Source organism: Nicotiana tabacum, chromosome 16 (genome assembly GCF_000715075.1).
Source record: "Nicotiana tabacum cultivar K326 chromosome 16, ASM71507v2, whole genome shotgun sequence".
Classification (NCBI taxonomy): Eukaryota; Viridiplantae; Streptophyta; class Magnoliopsida; order Solanales; family Solanaceae; genus Nicotiana; species Nicotiana tabacum.
In genome coordinates this window covers 141,885,085-141,896,787 of record NC_134095.1, presented here as the reverse complement: position 1 = coordinate 141,896,787, position 11,703 = coordinate 141,885,085, and positions in this window count along the sequence as shown.

Here is an 11,703-nt window from a genome sequence, read left to right as displayed (position 1 = left end):
GAACAGCGTCACCCGACTTCTTTATACAAAATTAAAATTTTGACATTTTTTATTATTTGTTTTTTGGCTATTTTAGCAAAAGGTGGGTTGGACATCACCCGACTTATTATGACAAGATTAAAATTTTTGATTTTTGGCTATTTTAGCAAAAGGTGGGTTGGGCATCACCCGACTCATTTATGACAAGATTAAAATTTTTGATTTTTGGCTATTTTAGCAAAAGGTGGGGTTGGGCCCGATGAGGGTTGCCTACGTATCTCACATCCGGTGAGAATCAAACCCGCGTAGTTCGGGCAAATAAGAATAAGTAGGCAAATAATAATAAGCAGATGAACTAACTTTTTTGAATTTTCGTTTAAAGAACTACTTTAAAAGAAGCAAGGAAATATTATTTTTTGATTGATTTTCTTTTTAAAAGAAAGACTAATATTTTTTGAATTTTCGTTTTTTTTCTAAAGAAAAGAAGAAAATATTTTTCGGAATTTTACCTTCAATATAAGAAATGCTTCTAAAATATTTTTTTTTGAATTTTGAATTTTCTAAAGAAGAATCAAAATATTTTCGGATTTTTTTTTATTTATCTATTTTATCTTTTTGAACTTTGAACTTTCTTTTGAATTTTTTTTTGATTATATATATACTTATTTTTGGAACAAATAATAAAATCACATTCAACGTCGGACTCTTTTTATTTTTATTTCTGGCATTTTCATAGACAAACAAAGTAAGATAAAATAAAACATTTTTTTTTTAAAAAAACAGACTCTTTTTCATTTTCATTTAATGGCAAAACAAACTATTTTCTTTAATATTTTTAAAAAAAAACAGACAGAACAATGATGATTTTTTTTTATTTTTCCTTTGCTTTTACTATAACAAACTAACAAGACATTTTTCATTTTCAAAATTTCGGCAGAGTTTCGACTCTACTCGGACTTCTATGCTGTTATTTTCTCCTTTTTTCACGATTTTCTTATATGTGGAAAATGATGACAACATACAAAATCTTTTTGAATTTTCATGCTTTGTTTTTATTTGTATTTTTATTTTTTTATATTTATTACTTCTTTCAAAAATGTGGCATGGGAGACATAACGATTTCCAAGACTTCTTGGATTCCGCAAATGCTCCCCATGCGCTTTTCCCAACATATGAAGCGTGGGGGACATATGGGAATTCCAAGACTTCTTGGATTCCACAAATGTTCCCCATGTGCTTTCCCAAAAAGCAAGCGTGGGGGACATAGGGAATTCCAAGAAATCTTGGATTCCACAAATGTTCCCCATGCTTTGATTAAAATAACATCATGCTGGAAAAACGTGCGGCCTTCTTATTAAATGTGATCAACCTAACAATGTGTGTTATTTGTCCGCAACTATTATTGGTCCGCCAAACGACCCATTCACCCTTGAATAAGTACAACATGTAGCACATAGGATGCCAAAAGATGGTCTATTATTTTCAGGTTGCTTGTCCTAGACGGACCCAACCCCTGTGTTGAGTCCCCTGGGTCAAATGCACATGATGCAAATAAACGCTCCTACTAGGGATCCGGCATGAAGTTGAGTTATTCTAGGTTCAAAACCTGGGTATTTGTTCTAGACAGTGTACCCGAGCGGACAACTCGAGTCGAGGAGGGGGCTACGTACCGGGGACCCGCGGGATCGTCCGGCTTTGTAACTTGTCCGACCTCTTTCTTATTTAAGGTATTGACACTAACAGAATAGGGAGTCTCGACCAGCGAGCTTCTCCCCGGAGGTAAGAAGAGAAGGGTTTCGGCACAGTTTATATACAGTTCAGATAATATCAAAGCGGTAAAAGACAACATTTAGCACGTTATGCAAAAAACTTGTAATAAATATCAGATAATAAAGCCAAATATAACAATTATTCTAAGCTCGAATTCTTGAACCCTGAACCAGTGGTTCTGGGTTTTCTTCCCCAGCAGAGTCGCCAGAGCTGTCACACCTCCTTTTTCCGCACCCGCGGGGCACAGGGGAGTTTTTTCCAATTAAAGGACAATCGAAACGGGATTGGTTTATTTATTTCAGAGTCGCCACTTGGGAGATTTAGGGTGTCCCAAGTCACCAATTTTAATCCCGAATCGAGGAAAATAATGACTCTATATTATAGTCTGCGTACCAGAAATCCGGATAAGGAATTCTGTTAACCCGGGAGAAGGTGTTAGGCATTCCCGAGTTCCGTGGTTCTAGCACGGTCGCTCAATTGTTATATTCGGCTTGATTATCTGATTTTATACAAGTATGAACTTATGTGCAAATTTTAACTTTTGACCGCTTTATTATTATTGTTTTTACAAGAATGTGAACATCGCTTAAAACACGTCTTTGGACTGCGTCACATGAAATGCACCCACAATCCGGAACGCATTTTATTCTGATGTTTTGGGATTTGGATTTGGGTCACATGAAATGCACACCCATGTTTAAGAAAGTAAATTATTAAACACGCGCCTAAAGAGACTATCGCGTTTATTATTTTGGGAAGACCGTGAAATTTGCTAAACGGCATGTCCCGGATTCTAAGTATTTTTAATATATATATACATTTAGAGGGCCCCGCAACTTCTACATTTTGTTTGTCGAGGCTCGTCTCATTTATTATTAAAAGGAATTTACAACGTCATGGAAATGCATCTCGGGCCACGCCATAATCAATATACCCGTGAGTAGAGACACATTTCGATTCCGTTGAGATTTAGATTTGGGTCACATAAATGTGCACCCGAGTTTAGGAAAATTAAATTATTAAAGGCGCGCCTGAAGCAACTAGCGCATTATTATTTTGGGGTAGGGCCGTGAAATTCGCTAAACGGCCCGACCCGGAATCTAAGTATTTCATACATATATTTTGTGAGGGACTTCGCAATCTGTACATTTTTATTTGGCGAAGCTAGTCTCGTTTTCTGTTTATTTTTTTTGTTATTATTATTTATTTTTTATTATATTTATTTTTTTTATTTTTTTTTTTAAAAAAATGCCATTTCTGTGCCTTTAACAATACTAAATCTTATGGCTTCTTTACAACTAAAATCTCATAGCTTGTCAAAATTTAATAAAATGAGTCTAGTGAATGGGTGTTTCGGAAGTGGTAACAACAAGTACTGATGCTAATTTTGTCCGAACGAACTAAGCAAAGGACCACGAACAAATTAACGTCAAACTTGTGTCAAGAACAACTAGCCCAACTTAATTAAATGACATCAAAAAACAAGAATAACACAACGCAAAAAATGAATAAAATGCATACGGTGAAACATGGGCAGAAAATTACCATACCAATTTCTATATTGCATTTTTGAACATTCCGTAACATTTCCTTGTCTAATACTTGAAGTTTACTAACCTGAACAAACAGAGACGGACAGAACCATGGACCAACCCTCAACACCGACCTCGACGGATAACCTCGAACGGGAAACCATAGAAAAGGTCGTCAGAGCTCGGACAGAATAGCTCGCGCCGGAAACTCGAACACGAACGGACCAAAATGAGTCACGGCTGGGACTGGTTTTTCCAGGTGGTCATTTGGACATGAGGGGGCTGAACGGAAAGCAGCGATGGTCGGATTAACTGGAGGGTCGTCGGACTGTTTTTCTTTGCTACGACGAAGGAGAAGAAGTCGTCGTGGCTAGTAGTTCGGATGGCCACTAGACGTGAGGTCGAAGAGCTGGAGTCCGACGTGAGGGAGGGTGGTGTTTGGACTGTGTCGCTGGTGGTTTTGTTGGTGGTTTTGGGATAGTGATCGACAGGAGGGTCGACGGAGGGAGCCGGTGGTGGTGACGATGGTTATGGCGTTGGTTCTGGACAGTCGATGGTCGTGAGGCAGCTGGTGGTCGACGACACAGCAGTGATTGTTGCTGCTCAAAAGAACGAGGGGTCGTGGGGGTGGCGATGCAGCGAGCAGCAGCTCGACGGAGCTGGTACGTGGGGAGTTACCGGTGGTTTTGGGCGCGAGGGTTTTGGGGTCTGTTTGGTGGTGGTTTAGCGTCGGGAAGGTGACGGGATGGAGGTGTTGTTTATGGTGGTCCTTGGGTGGTTTTGCTGGTTGGAAGTGGGTCGACGGAGGGAAGGTGACAGTAGGGTTTTTCTTTCTTCTTGAGGAAGATGACGAGGGTACAGTACCCTTTTTCAAAATTTTCAAAAAGTCCGTTTGTTGGTCCCCCTTGTCCGTGTTTTGTAATGCTTTGCCAAGAAAAATGAGCCCCACGCGTGGTGGGGTTCAAGGCATATGTCCCCCACGCGTGGTGGGGTTCCCCACGTGTCCTGGACACGGTTTATTGTGGGCTAGGTCCGAAAATTAGGCCTAAAACCGGGTAGTTTGAACCCGAATATTATTCTTTTGCCCGGACCCGAGAAATAGGAACACGTTGCTTAACTAGTCCTATGTAAGCAAAATAACTACCAAAAATAAGACTAGTATTTAAACAAAACTATATCTTTTTAAATATTTTTTCAAGATTTAAAATAGCTTACAAAATATTAATGAAACTATTTTTTGTAATTTTCGTTTTAAATATTAAGATAAAATATGAGGTAATATTTTTGTATTTTTCAAAGTTAAAATGACTATAAAACCTTAATAGAACTATATTTTATTTATTTTTTTGTAATTTTCGAAATTATATAAAGTACAAAATAAAGTGCAAATTTTGTATTTTTCAAGTTTATGAGAGATACATAAACTAAAATTTATATATATATTTTTTGAGATTTTTCTTTTTGCAACGAAATAAAGTAAAAATAGTTAAAATAGCTATACTAGGCCCAATTTCACATAGTCACGCTAAAAATGTGAAAATTCTCGGGGAGGGTCAAAAATCACATGCTTACAATGCACACGTGGCCTATCCTCCATCGTTAATCGTCTTTCACAATCTTCGTCTGGTGCTTTCCTGTATGATTATCAATCTTTAATCGACTTGTAGTGCCCGAAGGGTTTTCACTATCAAACCTCTCTCATTTTGGTTTTTCTCTCAACTTATAGCCGCCTCAAGGTGCCCGTGAAGGTTTTCACCGATAAGACTCTCATTTTATTACTTTTCTGCCGGGAATGAGAGTGTTATTCTCGACTTCCATTTGCATGACTCGGCATCTTTCGAAGACTGGTCAAAAGGTCTTTCTTTGGACCGTAACGTGGGGTTTTGGATAGGGATAGAAAGAAAGAGTATTAGCGTCTCAAAACGAATCAATTTGGGTTCAAAATTTACAACCTTCGGAACCAGATTTCTTTACATCAAACACAATTTCTGCCCCAGTTTCTTGCTTGGGGATTTTTGATTTTTTGTTACACTATGCACACTATGCACACTATGACCGAGCCGTGAAGCGCCTACGTATCCTTTTTGAGGAATCAGGTCAAACGTAGTTCCCAATTCCTCTCTCTTTTTTTCTTTTTGTTTTCCTTTTCACTTATTTATTACTTTCTTTTCTTTTCTTTATCATTTCTCCTTTCTCTTTTTTTTGTTTTGTTGTTTTCTATTATTTTCTTTTCCTTTTCCTTTTTCTTTTTCATGCTTGTGTTTTATAATTTTTGCTACTGATTCCGAACGAGGGGTATGAAAGAAAACCAATAAGGCTCAAAGGGTTAACGAAGGATAAAGTGTTTAGATAGAAGAATAAAATGCCTTCGTCATTCCAATTTTCAAAACATGCCAAGCACAAACAACACCATTAAACATTCGCCATATCTTCTCATTGTGCCGGATTTGATAACCATATCCACACATTCGCCTTTTTATTTGTCATTTTTAAAGCACCGTTGGGCAATACTCTCACTTTCGTTATCATGAACGGCCCCCATGTCAATATGGCTAACTTGCTTTTTTGGTTTTTTTTTTATGTTTTACTTGCCCCAGTTTCACGTGGCTCGGGCTTCAAAGGATCTCAAACTGTTCCTATTTCCCTTAAGTGTCCCGATCATCCTCCAATGGCTTTATAATTAACTCTTAAGATTAGGCCCAAACTGTGCATGCATGTCATGTCACTAGAATTGGCGTTTGAACAAGGACAAAACAAAAAGATAAAAAGAACTAAACAAAAAAGATGACTGCAGGTAACAAAAGACCGGAATTTGCATTAGACAAGCGGTGAAACGGTTCGTATAATGAAACAATCAAAACAACTAGGGTACAACCTTGGAACAAAACTAAAACAATACTAGACAACACTAAACAAACCATTATGACAAAATGGAAGGATAAGAGGGTTTGACACAAGACAATGTCTGGATTGCAACCCTGCAAATACCGAGGACAACAGAAATGATAAAAAAAATGAACCACCAAAACTCCTCCCTGACCAACCAAGAAAGGAGCGTCTTTCCAATTGCCAAGCTCGGCATCTTAGCCACTGAATTCGGCATCAACATTACTGGGACTTCCATCTCATTGTTCTTAATAAATTGCTTTTGGGTTCCCTTCGCGGGCTCGTTCTTAAGAGCAACCTCTGATAGCACTGAAAACTCTGCAACGCGCGGACCTCCGAGGATCTCAGAAGACTTCTCATATTCCTTTTCAAAACAAGTTATATTCGACATATGCATCTCATTACCCATAGGCGACGGACTTTGGCTAGTGTCTGTTGCATCTGGATTTTGCATGACAATGTCACCTGCATCAATAAGCTTCTGAATTGCTTTCTTTAGCTTCCAACACTTCTCTGTGTCATGCCCCGGGGTATCTGAGCAATATGCGCACCTTCGAGAAAAATCAAGCTTTTTTGACAGAGGGTTTGCCATTTTTATCTGAATCGGCTTCAACATGTCCAATTGCTTCAACTTTTGGAACAAATCGGCATATGATCCTCCAACAGGGGTGAAAGCCTTTTCTTTTTCAGCAACCTCTCATTCTTAAATGCTTGATTGGGCCAGAAACCTGATCTAGAGGGCTTTCGGTAGGCTTGTGGGGGTGGATAGGCATTTTGCGGAACTGGGTACTAGGAAAGTGAAGCATGTTTTTGGGAGTCCCGTGGAGAGAAGTAGCGTTGGGGAGGGGAGTAGTGTTGGGAGGATATAGTTGAACGACGAGTGTTGGAGCTACTCGGGTGGCTGGGAAAGCTGTTATAAGTGGGTAGATATGGAGAGTATGGGGGATCATCCGTTATTGTGTCAGGTGCTTGGGTAAGGACAGAGTTCAAGAAGCTAGGCGGTAGCGGGGGTGGTGTTTTCCCAGTCATCCATGCCCGATACATGTCTGCCAAATGCTGTCTCAACATTTTTACCTCTTCTACCAACCCGTAGTCCTGTTCAACCAACCGCTTCGGGCATCGGTACCAACCCACTCAGTTCTGTTATTCTCTGCCATTGTCTTTTGCCTTTGTGTTGCACGGAAGCGTTACTTTCAGGACCACAACCAACAACATTTCTAAAGATTGAAAAGGAACAAAATGGAAGCAAACTGTTAGCGTTAGGGTTTTCAACAGATAAGAAAACACACATTTAAGGACGCAATGCAACTAGGCAATGCATTTGCTTCGGTTATGTGCGGCTTTCCGGCTTCTTGTAATTGTGCTCCTTTTTTCTTTTTTTCCTTTTTTCTCTTTTTTTTCTTTTTTTTATTCTCTTTTTAATGGTGGTTGAATCTTATGTGGATTGCCTACGTATCATGTCCCCGCATGAATCAGACCGGGCGTAGTTCTGCCACAAGTGCGAAAAAACAAAGACACCATTTTTTTGGATTTTTCAATCTTTATTAGCAAAACGATCTATTACAAGGCAAAACACTTTTTGAGAGGAAACTGACGGACTTGACACCGACTACAGACTTTATGCAAAAGGGAAATTACAAACTCCAACAGACTCTGAAGACAAAGAAAATACAGACTTCAAACTGTGAATGTCTCAGAGTTTTTTTGAATTTTGGCGCTCGCGGGGCGTCGTTCGGCCTTTCCGCGGGCTTAGGTGTGAGATCCCTTTGCAGATCTTTTAAATCTTCCATAACCTGGTGGACATAAATCTTTATTGAAAACAAAAAGGTTCCTTTTGCATTGTGCTCATCCTGCACATTTATTAAGGTGACTAAGCAAAAATAAAATTTATTTGACTCAACCAATTGGCTATTTTATTTTTAAATTTTTCATAGATTAAAAGAAAGATCTGGTTCCGAACACGACCTTTCAGCACTTCGGGAATGAAGATATTAAGGTTGTGAGGGTCAACCAATCAAAACTCTAATTGATGATCGAAAGTAGCCATTTATGCAAAGCCAGCCTTCCGGCGTCCCTTTCGGGAACATTCAGTTATTCTTGCAAAAAACGGCATCACCCGACTTATTTATGTTGACAATTAAAATTTGACATTTTTTGGCTATTTTTCAAAAGGGGAGGTTGGACCCGATGAGGGCTGCCTACGTATCTCACATCCTGTGAGAATCAAACCAGCGTAGTTCGGGCAACGACAATAAAATAATTCTGACAACAAGACTTGTTTAAATAAATTACACTAGAAAAACACATTTTTTTCACGAAAATTTGGCAAAGTTCGCCGGTAACTCAGAATTATCTTACTGCTATTTTTTTTCTTTTTTTTTTCAATATTGTCAGAAGTCGGTCGGCATGCAAGTCTGTGGCAAATAAATGCGTAAGACAAACAGGATGCCGCAAGATGGTCTTTTTTATTTCAGGTTGCTTGTCCTAGACGGACCCAACCCCTGTGTTGAGTCCCCTAAGTCAAGTGCACATGATGCAAATAAGCGTTCCTACTAGGGATCCGACATGAGGTTTTGTTATACTAGGTTTATCCTGGGTGTTTGTTCTAGACCTGGCTTACCCGAGCAGACAACTCGAGCCGAGGATGGGAACTGCGTACCGGTAACCAAAAGATCATCTGGTTTTGCAACTCCTCCGAATCCTCGTTCTATTTTGGGATATGACACTAACAGAAAGAAGTCACGACCAGCGTGCACTCCTCGAGAGAGAGAAGAGAGGGATTTCCTAGCAGTTTATATATACAGTTCAGATAATATCAAAGTGGTAAAAGCATCACTTAGCACATTAAGACAAAACATGTAATAAAATCATATGATAAATAAAGCCAAATATAACAATTCATCTAAGCTCGAATTCTGAACCCTGAACCAGAGATTCTGGGTTCGTTCCCCAGCAGAGTCGCCAGAGCTGTCACACCTCCTTTTTCGCCCGCGCCGCCTCAAAGGGGCGCGGAAGGGGAGTTTTTTCCAATTAAAGGACAATCGAAACGGGATTTATTTATTTATTTCAGAGTCGCCACTTGGGAGATTTATGGTGTCCCAAGTCACCGGTTTTAATCCCGAATCAAGGAAAAGAATGACTCTGTATTACAGTCCGCAAACCAAAAATCCGGATAAGGAACTCTGTTAACCCGGGAGAAGGTGTTAGGCATTCCCGAGTTCCGTGGTTCTAGCATGGTCGCTCAACTGTCGTATTTAGCTTAATTATTTGATTTTATACAATTATGAACTTATGTGCAAACTTTAAACTCTTTACCGCTTTTATTATTATTATTTTAACAGAGAATTACAACATTGTGAAAAATGTATCTCGAACCACGTTACATCAATGTACCCGTGGTTATCGACACATTTCGTCTATGTTGAGATTTGGATATGGGTCACATAAATGTGCACCCGAGTTTAAGAAAGTAAATTGTTAAAGGCGTGCCTAAAGCGACTAGCATATCATTATTTGGGTAAGGCCGTGAAATTTGCTAAACGGCCGATCCCGAAGTCTATACAATTATTAACCAATTATTGAGGGCCCCGCAACTTGTGCGTTTTATTGGGCGAGGCTCATCTCGTTTATTTTAAAAGGATAATCCTAAAGTGATTACATTTTTTCTTTTAAGTTCGTCTCTAAAAAAGAGAAAAATTCTAATTAATTACATGCTTGAAAAGGTCGCTACTTATTTATCGGATTAAGACAAATGCAAACTGAAAATTGCAATCGAGACAAAGGGAGATTGTTTCATGCCTTATTCTATAATTGAATATTACTAAAATTGAAATTATAAATAGAATACGGAATTTACAAATAATATTACCAAAATAAACTAATTATCCTCTAACTAATTTAGACCCACATTGTTAGATGAATTGAACCGTTGGAATTAATTGTTTACAACTATTTGAAACTGGAATTAACCTTAATCACTAATGCTTATTCGAAAGTTTGTTAAACTTAATCGTTAACTCGTCTTGTTTGAACTCAACTCATGCCTATTGGATTAATGATCTTAGCAATTACTACTACGATCCTAACTTAAAATATAGTGGGCCTACTGATTCTACGAAATTACTGGCCATTTTTTATTCTGCCTAATATTTACAGATCTCCATTACTAACATGATTAAAAATTCACAAGCTTTGACTCATTTCTATTCCGGTTTGCATGAATTCAGAGTTATACTTCACTAATTAAACTAAATCAAAATAATCTCCAGTAATGACTATCTATCAATTCATGTACCCATAGGCATATAGAAAACAGTTCAAACTACTTAGAATAATTCTAAGTACAGTCCAATTTTCAGTATAGTTGTACAATGTAAATACATGTCTAAGATGAGCATAAACATATACAATATTTCCTAATGTACATTCTAATACATTAATTGAACACACTTTAATAGGCAATCTGTTAAGCCTTTTTATTCAGCATTTTTGCAGTTTGAAGTCACATCAGTACTAATCTCAGAAATGTGTACCTGGAAAGGGACCACAAGGAAAATGAAGAAAAGGATCAGTAGGAGCAGTAGCAACAACACAGCAACAACAACAACAGTAACGGAAACAGAACAGCCCAGTAACAGTGTTTAATAAAACCAGCAGAATTCCAGCAACACCCCAATGAAACAATAACAAATAACAAACCAAACTCAAGGAACAAACCAAATGAAAGCCCAGAAACACCAACAACAATCAACGGGCAGAAACAAAGTGAACCAGGAATGCAATAGGACAATCGATCTCTGACTCTCTGTCTTTCAGACTCTTAAGGAAAGAAACTCAGAACTTCAATTCAACAAAAAAAACCAACAGTAATTTTGATTTTCAGTAATCAAAGCCAGACCTCACTCTTTCAATTTTTAGTTCTTAAATTAATCACCTTTTTTAGATTGAAAGACCAGTTAATATTTAACCCTTAAATTCTGACCTTAACTTGTGTCAACCTCTCCTTCTTTATAGCCAAACTTGAAGCATTTAAATTAATCCCACCATTTTCTCCTCATCCCCCTTTTGAATCTCACTACTTAATGTTTTGTCCCCCACTATATTAAACAAATATATTAGTTCTCACTACCACATATCTTTTCCTTATTTAATTCCCTTATTCCCCACTATCGCATGTTTTGTCCCCCACTATATTAAACAATGTATTAATGCCCACTACCATATGTCTTGCCCCCCACTATGTATTAAAAATGTATTAATTTAATATTATTAGTACTTAGTGGACAGAACACTCAAATTAATCATTTTTTAAAACATAAAATCCCGAAAATGCCCCTGAAACTACTGAAATTACCATTCTACCCCCATCCCTTTCAATCTATACCGAAACCATATCAGCTATAACCAATTCACCTAATCAACGATCCAATTAACAAACAAACTCTGAATAACAAACTCGCCCAAACAAACTCCTAATCGACAATGTTCATGAATTATCAACAGAGTCAGATTCATATCCGAACTTAACGGGACAAAC